This window comes from Gracilinanus agilis, chromosome 1, assembly GCF_016433145.1.
Source record: "Gracilinanus agilis isolate LMUSP501 chromosome 1, AgileGrace, whole genome shotgun sequence".
NCBI classification, from domain to species: domain Eukaryota; kingdom Metazoa; phylum Chordata; class Mammalia; order Didelphimorphia; family Didelphidae; genus Gracilinanus; species Gracilinanus agilis.
Genome location: NC_058130.1, coordinates 793,587,328 through 793,600,225, shown reverse-complemented (window position 1 = coordinate 793,600,225; position 12,898 = coordinate 793,587,328). Strand labels below are relative to the sequence as shown.

General features: G+C 40.8%; 1 non-coding gene across 1 annotated transcript; it reads left to right on the top strand.

Annotated features, from left to right (window-relative positions):
• Window positions 1-11,359: 11,359 nt before the first annotated feature.
• Window positions 11,360-11,466, top strand: LOC123232660. Its single transcript, XR_006505187.1, has one exon. It is a non-coding gene; the product is annotated as a U6 spliceosomal RNA (small nuclear RNA).
• The last annotated feature ends 1,432 nt before the right edge of the window (window positions 11,467-12,898 follow it).

Below are 12,898 nucleotides of genomic sequence, written 5' to 3'. Positions count from 1 at the left end.
GCCAGTATAAACAGGTGAAAAGAAACACAACTATCTGTCACAGATGCAGAGAAACCCCTTAGGAGATGGAATAGACTTTTGGGTAGGACTTTGCTCAACCTAGCCACTGCAAGGGCTCCCTCTTCTGCAACAGACAGCTAACCTGGGAAAGATATTGAGACAGGTGACTGGGAATTCTGCTATACCCAGTTTGAAAAGATCTCAATCCAGGATAACTTCAGTTTAACAAATCAGTTTAACAAATTTTCCCTTAACCAACCAATCTGACTACTATTGTTCTTTTTATAATGTTTATTAAAAGGATGATTAAATTGGATTAGGAAAGAGAGTAGTAGGAATCCCTGACTAACACCCTGATGAACCAGACAAAGGTTTCAGCCCTTGGCCAAAGCTGAGGCCAGCTTAGAAATCCTCTCTGTTTAGATGTTCTTCCTATCTTAGTTAATCCTAGGCTAAGTAAACAGAAAGTGAGTCTCTAGGTTGTTAGCTGGTATGGTTGAGAGGTACACTGTAGGATCAATCAAGTCACCCTCAGAGCTAACCCTCAAGGTAAACTGTTAGTTCAATTGAGTCCACACAGGTATTGATTTCCAGGGATCAGGAAAAGATGCCGGATCAAAGTAGATCTCAAATCAGGAATCATTTTCTCAGGATTTGGGTGATTTCAATCCAGGAGCAGGGTCTCAGAGCTGTCTCTACTCACAGAGTTCAAGAGCAACTCCCAGAAAGTTCCAACAGTCCCTTCACAGGCACTGTTGGCTCCAAGAACCCCTCTGCTACCAACATTCCATCCTCTTCTCCCTGCTTTCTCTGTCCCTGCATATTTCTTTGCATTGTCTTGCAAAATCCCTTTCTTCAAGCTTTAGCAATAAAAGTAAAGAAAGAAATTGAGGAAGCTAAGGTAGACAGTGATAATAGTAAATGATCACTGTTTGTGCATGATATGATGGTATACTTAGAGGATCCTAGAGAATCAACTAAAACACTTATTGAAAGAATTAATAATTTTAGCAAAGTTGCAGGATACAAAATAAACCCATAAAAATCATCAGCATTTCTACATATTTCCAAAGTCAAGCAGCAAGATTTCAATAGAGAAATTCCATTTAAAATCACTCCAGACAATATAGAATACTTGGGAATTGAATTGCCACAACAAACAGGGATTGTATGAACACAATTACAAAACACTTTCCACACAAATAAAATTAGATCTAAACAACTGGGAAAAGCATTAATTAAAATAATAAAAATAACAAATCAACTTCAGTTTATTTCTTCTGTGCCACATCAATCAAACTACCAAAAATTATTTTATAGAACTAAAAAAATGAAAATGAAATTCATCTGGAAGAACAAGAGATCAAGAACATCCAGAGAATTAGTGAAAAAATGGTGCCCTAGCAGTACCAGATCTTAAACTGTACTATCAAGCTAAGTAATCATCAAAAGATCTGGTCCTGGCTAAGAAATAGAAGGGTGGCTCAATGAAACAGACTAGGGGTAAATGACTTCAGCAATCTAGTATTTGATAAACTCAAAGATCCCAGCTTGTGGAATAAGAACTCGCTATCTGACAAAATCTGCTGGGAAAATTGGAAAATGGTATGGCAGAAACTAGTTCTAGACCAATATCTCATATCCTACACCAAGATAAGGTCCTAATGGATGTGGTATTTAAATATAAAGGGTGCTATTAAGAGTAAATTAAAAGAACATTGAATAGTTCACCTGTCAGATCTATGGAGAAGGAAAGAATGGATGATCAAGCAAGAGATAAAGAATATTACCAGATGTAAAATGGATAAATTTAATTATATTAAATAATAAAGTTTTTTTGTACAAATCCAATATAACCAATTGTAATAGTTAAAATTAAATTATGAGGCTGCTAGTAGCTTTAATCATTTTATTACCTCAAAGTAGTAATAGTAAAGAGAGGGAAATGTTGGAAAGAAGTAGAAAGTAGTTAAGCTTACTACCCTATTAGCAGTTCTGATGGATTTAAGCTCACCACTGACATGGGTTCCTTCAGGTTCCAAGCTCCAGCCTGAAGAGAGCAAGCAGTTTCCTCATCTCACCTTATAAGCAGTTTTCTCCATTCATTGGCTTTCCCAGGTCACATCTCAAGAATCAATCATAATTCCAAAATTTGCCATCTCTTTGGTTTCGACTTTCTTCCTCTGAGGGTTTGTCTATACCTGTACATCTCAGTGGTAAATGACCTCCAGGTCCCTGATTAATGACATCAAACAAAGCAACATAATGGGGAGAAAAATTCCCTTGACACAATCTCCGCTGTGATTCTATTGGGAGAAGAGCATGTTGAAATCTCCCCAGTTGAGATTAACATGCCTTCTCTCCCCAGTGAATCATTTTACGTAACCAGTATATATCTCTAAAGATTCTCTTACTAGAGACTTTAGAATATTCCACTTTACCTAGAGGGAATTACAATAATTTGGGGATAAGAGGGAAAGAAAGGAGAAAGAAAACAAAAACAATGATTGATAGACCAGTTTTATTTTTGCCCTTAATTAATTTCACTAAGCAATGTATTAGCTTTTATTTTACCTACTTTGCAAAAGGAAAAAAATCTCTGAAAAGGATTTTGGGCTAGAGAAAAGATGCTTCTTGCAAATATTTCTCCCTGCTATAAAAATCTGAACCTAGTGACTGGGGCCACTGTTGGTTAAGTGCTCACACATGTAGTGGGTGAGATAGATATAGCCTGGCCTGAGGTTACCCCATTGGCCCAATCAGGAAGCAGTGCTGGGAAGAGTGAAAAGGGAATTCTTTGTTCTCTTTGTCTATTCTGAGTTTACACTTGTAAAAAGGGAATCCTTTATTCTCTTTGCCTAGTTGGAGTTAACACTTTGGTTTACAATAACTTAAGTACAAGCTTGAACTAAGTGGAGGAGCTAGCAAAGCTAGGTGTGAAGCCAGCAAGATACTTGGAAAGCTCCACTTTTTTTCTAACTCAGTCTTCTTGACTTTTTGTGCCCAGGACATAACCCCATGATGGTGAACCTGTGGTACGTGTGCCAAAAAGGGCGTGCAGAGCCCTCTCCTGGCATACCTGCAGTCACCTGCCAGAGTTCATTACTAGGGACTCACTACAGAGCTCTTCCCCTCCCCCTCTCCACACATGCCTCTCATCACCTGCCCCTCAACCCAGCAACCCAATGGGAGTGCTTCTCCCCTTCCCTGTCAAAGGGCAAAGGGAAACCAGGATGGGAGAGATGTGGAGAGGGGCTGGGACATGACACTTGTTCTGGGTGATGAGGCCCAGCACTCCATCTCTAAAAGGTTCACCATCACTGATCTAACCTAAATCCTGGCACATGGCGTAACAGTGAAGGATGATGGAATGACCAGAGAAACATGGGTTTGCTCTTCTGAGCAGATACATGAACTAAGCATTGCATGCCAATTGGGACCAGTCTCCTCCCTCATCTTAGGGCTGGATCCTAAATGCAGGGAGAGATAGACTTTTATACATTAAAAATAATTAAAGGAGGCCCCGGCCTTAAAAGGCAACAATACAACATTAGACAATCTGATTTCTAACTGGAGGAAAGATCAGAGACTTTCCAAGTGAGTAAGGGGAGAGCAAACAAGTGCAATTTCCTGAATTAGGATGTAATAATTAAAATTAACCTTGGAGACTGTATATATTGAATAATAATTATTAATGAAAGAGAGAAAAATACCTCCAGGTCCCCGTAACTACCAGTCTTCAAGTCATGCCTTGATGTTTGGTTCTCAGTTCCTACCCGGCCCCTGGCCAGCCAGGTTTCCAAGTTCCAGCTTGGGAAAGATCAGAGACTGCTGGGCAGAAGGAGGAGAGCCCAGGATGAGGATGAGGGCTGGGCCCAAAGAGCCTCCTTCCTGCTTGGCCTCCATCTCCTATAAGTCTTTAAATGCATTGGCTCAGAGTTTACTCCAAAGGCAGCTTTCTTTGGAGTTTCACAGGCTTGACAGTGTGCTACATCTGTATGCAACTGTCCCTGAATTTCTAAGCTTGGTAAAAATTCCCTAGCATAAGGATCCAACTGTAAAGTCCCTTTATCACTGTAGCGACTAGACATTCCACTTTCCCTTTCAGCTTCTCTAGCTGGTGATAGAGAAGAAGTTGTGCCTGTGTCTGATTATTTTGCACTTTCCTTCTCAATGGTCTGCAGGAGCTCATTTCACTTGTGGACACTGTCTGTCTCTATGATAACCCCATTAGAACACCCATCTAAAATCATTGCCTTACTGTTTTACTACATAATGATGTTTCTTTTTTAATACAGTGAGAATCAATGAATGCTACTTCCTTCAAGCTTGAATCAAGGTTTTGTGTAGATGTGCATGGTTTTCGTACATCATTCCCCAAATCACTGTTTCTCTTCCCATAAATTCTCTCTTTTATTTCTATTATATCATCCTCCATCTACAACTCTTCAGTCATTTCTTTGTAACTTTGTGTTACATCCACCAGCCCATAATTTATGATTTCTCCTCCCAGTTTTTCTTTCCCACTTTCCTCTGTCTTGCCATTGCCATTGCCCTTATCTGTCACTGCAACAACTAATGCTGCTTCTTCGATTCATAAATTGGTACATGGTCTTTCTTCTTGGGACACATATTCCTCCATCTTAGACAAACTAGGGGAATTACTAAAGCTAGCACAGGTATGATCACAACATCTGGATTTCCCTTTGTCACTGTATCTGGTGTTATTGTCCCTGTTGTTACTGTTATTATTGTTGTACCTAGAGTTATAATAGCTGTTCCTCCTATTGTTGTTGTTGTTATTCTTGTTGCCAAAATTTGTGACTTGTATCTACAGTCTCTAACAATATGTCCCAATTTCTGACAAAGAAAGCATTGTTTGATAGAGTTATTGTTGTTACTATTGTAGGAGGATTGCCTAGGCCTCCTTTGGCTCCTCTGATTGTGGGACATCAGAGCCATATTCTTTATCTCCTCTATTTCCTTTGCTGTTTGTGCCTCTTTGAGCTGCCTTTTTAACTCAGCAATTTTCTTATCTTTCTTTGAGGCCTTAGATTGTTTAGGCTCAGTATCCCTGGATTCATGAACATAGTATGCTGCAGTTTTTCTCAGTTCTTCAATGGGCATGGTCTCCCATTGTGGACAATGCAACTTAAAATAAGATTGAATGTGTTTTGCACTACCTTTAACGAACTGATGCCCAACATGCTGGATAATATCTTCTGCAGTCATGTCCCTAAAGCCAAAGATGGTCTCTCCTGCCTCCAACAGCCTGTCTAAATATAGGCTTGGGTGTTCTTATTCCCCTTGGCTAAGCTTCTCAAAGGATGCCCATGCATTGGAGCACCATGCATGGAGATGCATTGCCTCAGCCAAATCTTCTCTACAGTGTTTTAGGTATGCCATGTTGGCATGGGAGGATAGTTCAAGATCTTTTTTTTAAACCCTTACTTTCATCTTGGAGTCAATACTGTGTAGTAAGGGTAGGCAATGGGGGTCAAGTGACTTGCCCAGGGTCACACAGCTGGGAAGTGTCTGAGGCCAGATTTGAACCCAGGACCTTCCATCTCTAGGCCTGGCTCTCAATCCACTGAGCTATCCAGCTGCCCCCTTAGCTCAAGATTTTGATGCCATTCAGGCCAAGAGGCTAGATTGGGGTTGCCCCTAGTCACAGCAATGAATTTTGCCTTCTCACTAGGGGTGTAAAGCTCAGATAACAATTCAACGTCCTCAAAGGTGGGATTATATAACTTGATAGCCCTTTTATACTCTTATTGATTTATGTGGGTTCGTGTAGAAGTAGGGAAACCTCTTCTTTAAAAATCTTCAAATCACCCCCTGAGAATGGTTTGTAGCCCTTTACATGTATAATGTCTGGGTCTGGTTGCACTACAGTCCTGTCTGTAATAGGTAGAATAGTTACTGGAGCTGCTTCAGCCCCTACAGCTTGTTGTTCTGTGGTGTGTTATTTAGAATTTCTGGGGTTCTATTTAGAAGTATTAAGCCTCAACATATGTAGATATATGACAAACTTCCTGTGGACATGTGGGGGACTTTGAAACTACATTTCCCATGGTCCAACGGGTTTCCTGCTTTGGATGACGTCTTCAAGGTAAAGCCCGGCTTTAAATATTTGGGAAGTCGGGCTTGATCTCTCTCTTTTGCTACACAGACAAGATGAGGGAAGGTAGGGAATGTAATGGCTGAGGCAGCAATTTGAAATTTTTACAGGCGCGTGGTCAATTTTATTCTACCAACATGAACCTAAATAAAATACTAGTTTTCCTCATAATATCAACCTTTATAATTTTTAATCGTTACATTTTTGGCAAACAAAAGTTTGGAATTTGGACTCTCAATTTTTCAGATAACATACCAAGCCATGCAACTCTGAGACCTGAAGCCTCAGACCTGCTCTTTTTCTGCTCTTGCTCTTCTCTCTATTCTCCTGGCCTTAAATGCTGTGTTTTTGCTAGAAGCATTTTTCCTGCCAATTACCTTGGATGCTTGCCAGCTGGCTGAGCCTGATCCACCCTGGGGGATCAGGGAAGCTGCTTCTGGCTTCTGGGCCTAAATAAAATATTAGTTTTCCTCATAATATCAGCCTTTATCATTTTTAATCATTACAGTGGTGTTATTGTCCTTGGCCTTTTATTTTATCCCTCCTTCTTTGGAAAAACTGTTCCCACTATGATCTCTAGCTGCATGATGGTCCTTGCATCTAGCTCCTTGCCTTCCCTAATTTGTTTATTTCAGTAAGAGTTTCCATTTGTTCAATCAATTTTTCCAGACTGGGTTTATCACTTCTGCCTTCCCAAATGTAAAATTCAAAATCTTTCCCAATATCATTAAGGCCCCATAAAATGTCACTGTCATGGCCATCCCTGATGGAACATAGGCCAGAGCTTCACCCAGGGGTATGGTCAGCCACTGACATGAATCATAGATTCTAATAACCTCCATAAAGAACTGAGGGATTGTCAGAAGCCATAGTGTTGAACATGCCCTCCATAAACCATACAACAGTACTACAGAGCACAATAGAGTAACAATTGCTCTATTAACAAAGCTTCCCACTCTCAGGTTTAGAAAGAAATCCTAGGCTGGCTGGCCAAACTGTTGTATTCGGGAAACACTGTAAGATGACAGGGGTCTGTAGCAATCAAGTCTCTCTAATCCTTTGGTCTATGGAGGGACACACTCCAAGCAGGCTTGACTGGATGGCAGGGGTAGTATCTTGTGAAAGTTCTCCTTTCACTTCCCCCCTCCCACTAGGCAGTTGAAAAGTCAGTTATAATCTGATAATGGTGGACAAACAGACTTGTTAACTCCTGAGCCAAGACAGTAAGTTAGGAAAGGCTAGACTCCTAAATATGATCACTTTCTCTAAATTATTTCCCCACAGGATTGTATTGGAGAAGCTTGATGTCTTAGAAGCTCACTGGCTCAGAGAATTAGGATTAACTTCAAGTCTACACGTAGGAGGAACTTGGCTTAAAGATGTTGTGAGTATATCCCCAAAATATATATCTAGGCACTGTTCCCTATTGATAAAGGTTTAATGATAAGTGGGAATGGGAAGGATGGGAGATGGATACGGATCGATAAGGTCAGGGAAACTGTCAAACAGTTATGTCAAAACAGCCCCTCCCCCAAAGTGGGTAAGGTATTTTGAATGGTTGATCTGCTCTCTAACCCTATAAATATTCTTCTATATCAAGATAACTAAAATAAGGTAGACTGTGATGTTGTTGAATGTCTAACCAAAGTAAAACAGCTTGGCAGTAAAGAACTGAATGGCTCAGCTCAAAATCATCCAGATTATCCCTCTGCTCAGATTCAAGACCCAAGACCAGCAAGCAGGGTGACCTGCCTTCTTATACAAGGGCTCCAACTGCCTTTAACTGCCCCCTCTCTTAGAGTTCTGGGGGGCATTATGGAATTCTGTGCTGTAGCCTGAACCCCTCTCTGAAGCTTGAACCCCTCTCCGCAATATGGATCTCACAGTCTATAAGCCCAAACTTTCATTCCCAGATCATGGACCCTCTGGTAAACTGCTGTACCCTGAGGAGACAATGAGGAGAACAAGGCAGATTCCATTGTCTTATTGAAAAAGTGGTTTTAGCCTCCTTGTCTGTGAGAAAGGGTCTCAGGTGTCCCTTAAGGATCCATGGACCAGCCTTTGGGAACCATTGTTCTAGGTCATAGAGAGTCACTTTAGGGGCAGAACCTGCCAGGTTCAGGGAGAGTTGGCATACAAAGCCCCAGACCCTGTGCTACATGGGGCTCCTTGGGAATGGGCATTGGACTATTGGTTTTCGGGAGGATGCACTGGAGAGATTCTCCCCCAGGGACTTTGGCCCCTACAGACCTGAGTTCTGAGCATCTCCTAGCATTCTGCCTCTTTATTATTTATTTTTAAAAGTTATTTGTTGTTTATTCAATATATGGGTTAGTATGACACTTGAGGAACTGTTTGGATTGTAGTACCTATATAGATCCTTTTTATATAATTAACTTTGGTCCCTGTAGGCCTGAGTTCTGGGCATTTCCTAGCTTTCTGTCTCTTTAGCCTGCTGTTGGACAGATGCCAAGTTTTCAGGGCATTTCTTCATGTCAGAATCACCTGGATTAGTGAAGAGGGTCTGGGAGGGTTGGCCCTGTTTGTGATCTCTGAAATGATTGACATTCCCCAGATGTTGTGTTTCGTCTTTCTTTTTTATGGCCATTTAAAAAAATTTCTAAAATATGGAACATAATAGAATATGAACCATAACAATAATATGGTACATATGACCTATTATAAATACTTAATACATTATAATCAATCTGCTTACGGAGAGGTAGTATTCCTAAATTGTTTTTAAAGCCCTCCCTTCTGCCTTGGTATCAATACTATGTGTTGGTTCCAAGGCAGAAGAGCAGAGAGAGCTACACAGTTGGGGGGTTAAGTGACTTGCCCAGGGTCAAACAACTCCGATGTATCTGAGGCCAGATTTGAACCCAGGTCCTCCCATTTTCAGGCCTGGCTCTTAATCCACTGAGCCACCTAGCTGCCCTCAGTATTTCTTAATTCTAAAATAATTTATTGATTGGTCCAGGCAGCCTCACTATGACCCAAAGATTTTCTTGAATTCTCCCAAGACTCCTAAGACTCCTTTCCAGGACACTTCCATATACTGTGGGGAGCACATTGTTCACCTACTCCCTTGAATGTCCCAAGACATCTCTAATTGGAAAATATCTAATGAGGAGGTGGTCCATCACACACTCCCCACCCATCCCAAACTCATGTCCTGGGGCTTGTGAACCCAGTCAAGGTTCATTGCATCTTACCTTCAGTCAGTCTTCCTGAATGGGACACATTCCTTAGACTTCTCAGGAACAAAGAGAATGTAAAGATCTATAGACTGCATGGAACATGGCCAATACTCTGGCCCAGGGCTATAGAGTCAGGATCAGGGTTAAAGGCAGGGGCAGGAATTCCCCCCAATAGACAGTGATCCCTGACCTATCCTGGGGTTTCCTTCCAGAGATCTCTGGGATTGGTGAAAATCCCTGAAGTAGAGGCATTCTATTTATTATTTATGTCTATTTTAAGGCTTTCTAAACCCTTCCCACCTCCTATAAACCTTTTCCACACTCATTAATCTTTCCCACAAGCTTGTAAACACAGAGCCAATCTGCGCCCAGGATATAGAACACAGCGCTGTGGCTAGTCCCCTTTCATTCCATCAGCCAATGGTGTGCTGTGTACAATCTCAGGCTGGCCAACTTGCACGAGGGGTCATAGCATACTGTTATAGGAAAATGTAGAAATTATCTTAGCAAAAAGCAGACTTTGCCAGGCAAAGCTGGAAGCTGAAAATTCCAAGCCTGGAATTCTGGCAGAGGGACACTTTCACAGAGTCTCTGAGCTGACAAGTTTGCTTGGGGAGTTGGTTTTAGCAACTGTCTGGGGAGCCTGTGTGAGGTTGCATTGGGATCTCTAGACTTTGGAGCTGTGCCTTGAATTTTGTATACAAGATCATCTAGCAAGACCAAGAAGTTTCAGGTTGATACAGGAGTTTTCTGTGTGGGTGGAAATACATAGACCTTTCCATCTCCCTGACTTCTCCATTGGATTTATCTTGCTGTTTTACCTGTGTTCCTGGGACAAGCTGAGACATCTGGATAACAGCCAAAGAATGGCTTAGTGAGATACCCTTCTCCTGAGTGGCCAGCCCTTCCCTAGGCTGTCTGCTGTAGTTTTAGTGATGAGTAGAACTCTCCATTCCCTAATTACCTATAGACTTTAGTGGCAGTTACTCCTTCTTACCTCCACTTCCTGTCCCTGTTCAGTTATTAAACCCTTTTTACATAAAGCTTCCTTGGTCTCCTTTCCCAGACACCTTAATGACATTGTGAACCCACTGTGAGTTGTGTACCCTGGCTTTATTCCTCTGTTTTGTTATACAGTTATTTCCCAGCTTATTGAGTGTTATCTGAATATAATTCCTTTATTCTGTTATCTCTCCACTGTTCCCCAATCTAGCTGAGGGACTAATTTAAACCCCAGCTATACCCTTTATCACCTAAATATCCCCCTAATTATTATATTACCTTTAACAGTACTTAGCACATTTCTACTGTGTATCCTACAATGCAGGGCTTGATAGAAAAACTGTACAGTAGATGGAAGGTGAAGTCCTCACCTCCCCTGGAATGGGGCTTGGCCCACCTTTTTGGGAGAGTTCAAAGGAGGGAATGACATATGGAATGGGTTGAATAGGAGGAGGAGCAGGATTACATAGGGCAGAGTGGGTCAAAGACTTAGTCAACTCTGATAATGAGAAAATATGGAGAGATAAATATTTCTTACTCTGGGGGGGTTTTAAGTTATTTTCAGTGCCTTTTATAAAAGTCTTGATCTCCCCTAAACTCTCCTCCATATTTTCCAGTTGACTATAAATGTCACTCAAGTTATACTCAAGATGAGCTTTTAGTTCTCCAAACTGTTGACTAGAAGGAGTGGGTTGAAGAGGAAATGTGTTGTACAGGGCAAAGCTGAGATGAATCTCTCATGGATATTTGTTAAATTTCTTTAAGAGATAAAATGCTCCATATCCTACTATTATTATCATACCCAGGAACAGTGCTATGTATATCCATCGTGATATGTTCTCTGGGATTATGAGTCAATTTAAATACCAAAGAAACAATGTTGTTCCAGTTTGGGAAATGCCAACAAAAATAATTTTGAATGTTTTTTTTGTTTAAATTTAATTATTAAAATGCTTGTAATTCTGGCTTTTTTCAATAGCTAGAACTACTGGCTAGAGATTAGGGTCAGTGTGTGGTCTTTTTAAGAATGTAGAGGGTGCTTGCTTCAGCAGCACATATACTAAAATTGGAATGATACAGAGAAGATTAGCATGGCCCTTGCTCAAGGATGATACACAAATTTGTGAAGAGTTACATATTAAAAAAAAAAAAAGAATGTAGAGGCACCTTGATCTAATTAACTTTTTGTGGAGGGCAGGCTAGAAAACGTTTTGCCCGAGGCTAAGAATAGGAGAGGCAACTGAAGGCAGCTGCTTCTGACCACCTGCTTCCTTCTTGTAAAATGCCACTTTTCTGAATTGGCCTGGGGCAGTAAGAGTTTTTATAAATTTTTTTTCTTATTTGGGCTCGAAAAGGCTATTAGGGTAAAAAACCCATTTTTTGTTACTTTAATGCTGCTCTTCCTGACTAATCTCCCCAGGTTTCTCATTTCAGTTAATTCTAGAGACAGGTGGGGTTTGGAAAAAGAGAAAGTAGACTTCCAGGAACAAAAACAAGGATAAAACTTTGTTAATTTCAGCTTAGCATCATTCTCTCTAATAAAAAATGGCTAAGTAGAGCTCAGTAACTTTCTTCAGTGCTCCAGGGATTTTTTGGCCATGAGATGGAATTGTGTTGGGCAGAGCAAGGCTGCTTTCCCCAAGGGGGGTGGAAGCATTTCCCCAGGTTTGGCCTGCCCTAATAGTTTTTTCTAAGGAACAAAGCAGCCCACTTGCAGCCAGCTTACTGCCAGCAAGGTAATTTTTAGCTGTTTTTTATATTTTTTTCCAGGAGAAAGAAAAAAATTAAACTAACCTTGTTTAGCAGCTGAGAATTGTAGACTCAAAAGAAGCTACTAAAAAATTGACATGGGGATAGTAACAAAACTGAAGGAAAAGTGAAGAAAATTGAGGGGGATTGAGGGTACTTGTCACAACCTTCATCCAGGGAATGGGGCAATTTGGCTTTGAACCCCAGGCCTTGTGTCCCCTAAGTCTAACTGGTGGATTCACTAGACTGATTAATCCATTGATTTTATTCATCCATAATAATTTTTAAAAGGGGAGGAAAAGGATGTTTTGGCCACATTAGAAAAGAGTGAATTGAAGGTGCATATTTATGTATATATAAAAAGCTGCAGGGGAGGGAGATTTCTCTATTTTTCATAAGGAGAGATTAGTATCTCCCTTCTGAAGGGCACCAAACTTTCACTAATTTTCTACAGGAAGTTGCCAAAGATTACTAATACTAATTGATATATGCTGCAGAACAAAGAATGTTTTTATCCCATACGGTAAAGTTTCTCTGCAGTGTGGATGCTCTGATGTACAGCAAGATGGCCTCTCCATGTGAAAGCCTTTCCACATTATTTATATTCATAAGGCTTATGTCTAGTGTGGATTGTCTGATGCCTGGCAAGATGATCCTTCTGTATGCAAGCCTTTCCAGCCTGTTTACATTCATGAATGATGCTTCCCTCCAATGTGGATTCTCCTATATTTACATTAATAAGTTTTCTCTCCTGTGTGGATTCTCTGATGTGCAGCAAGCTCAGAGTTCTGACTGAAAGGTCTCCCAACTTTATCACCAACAGCAA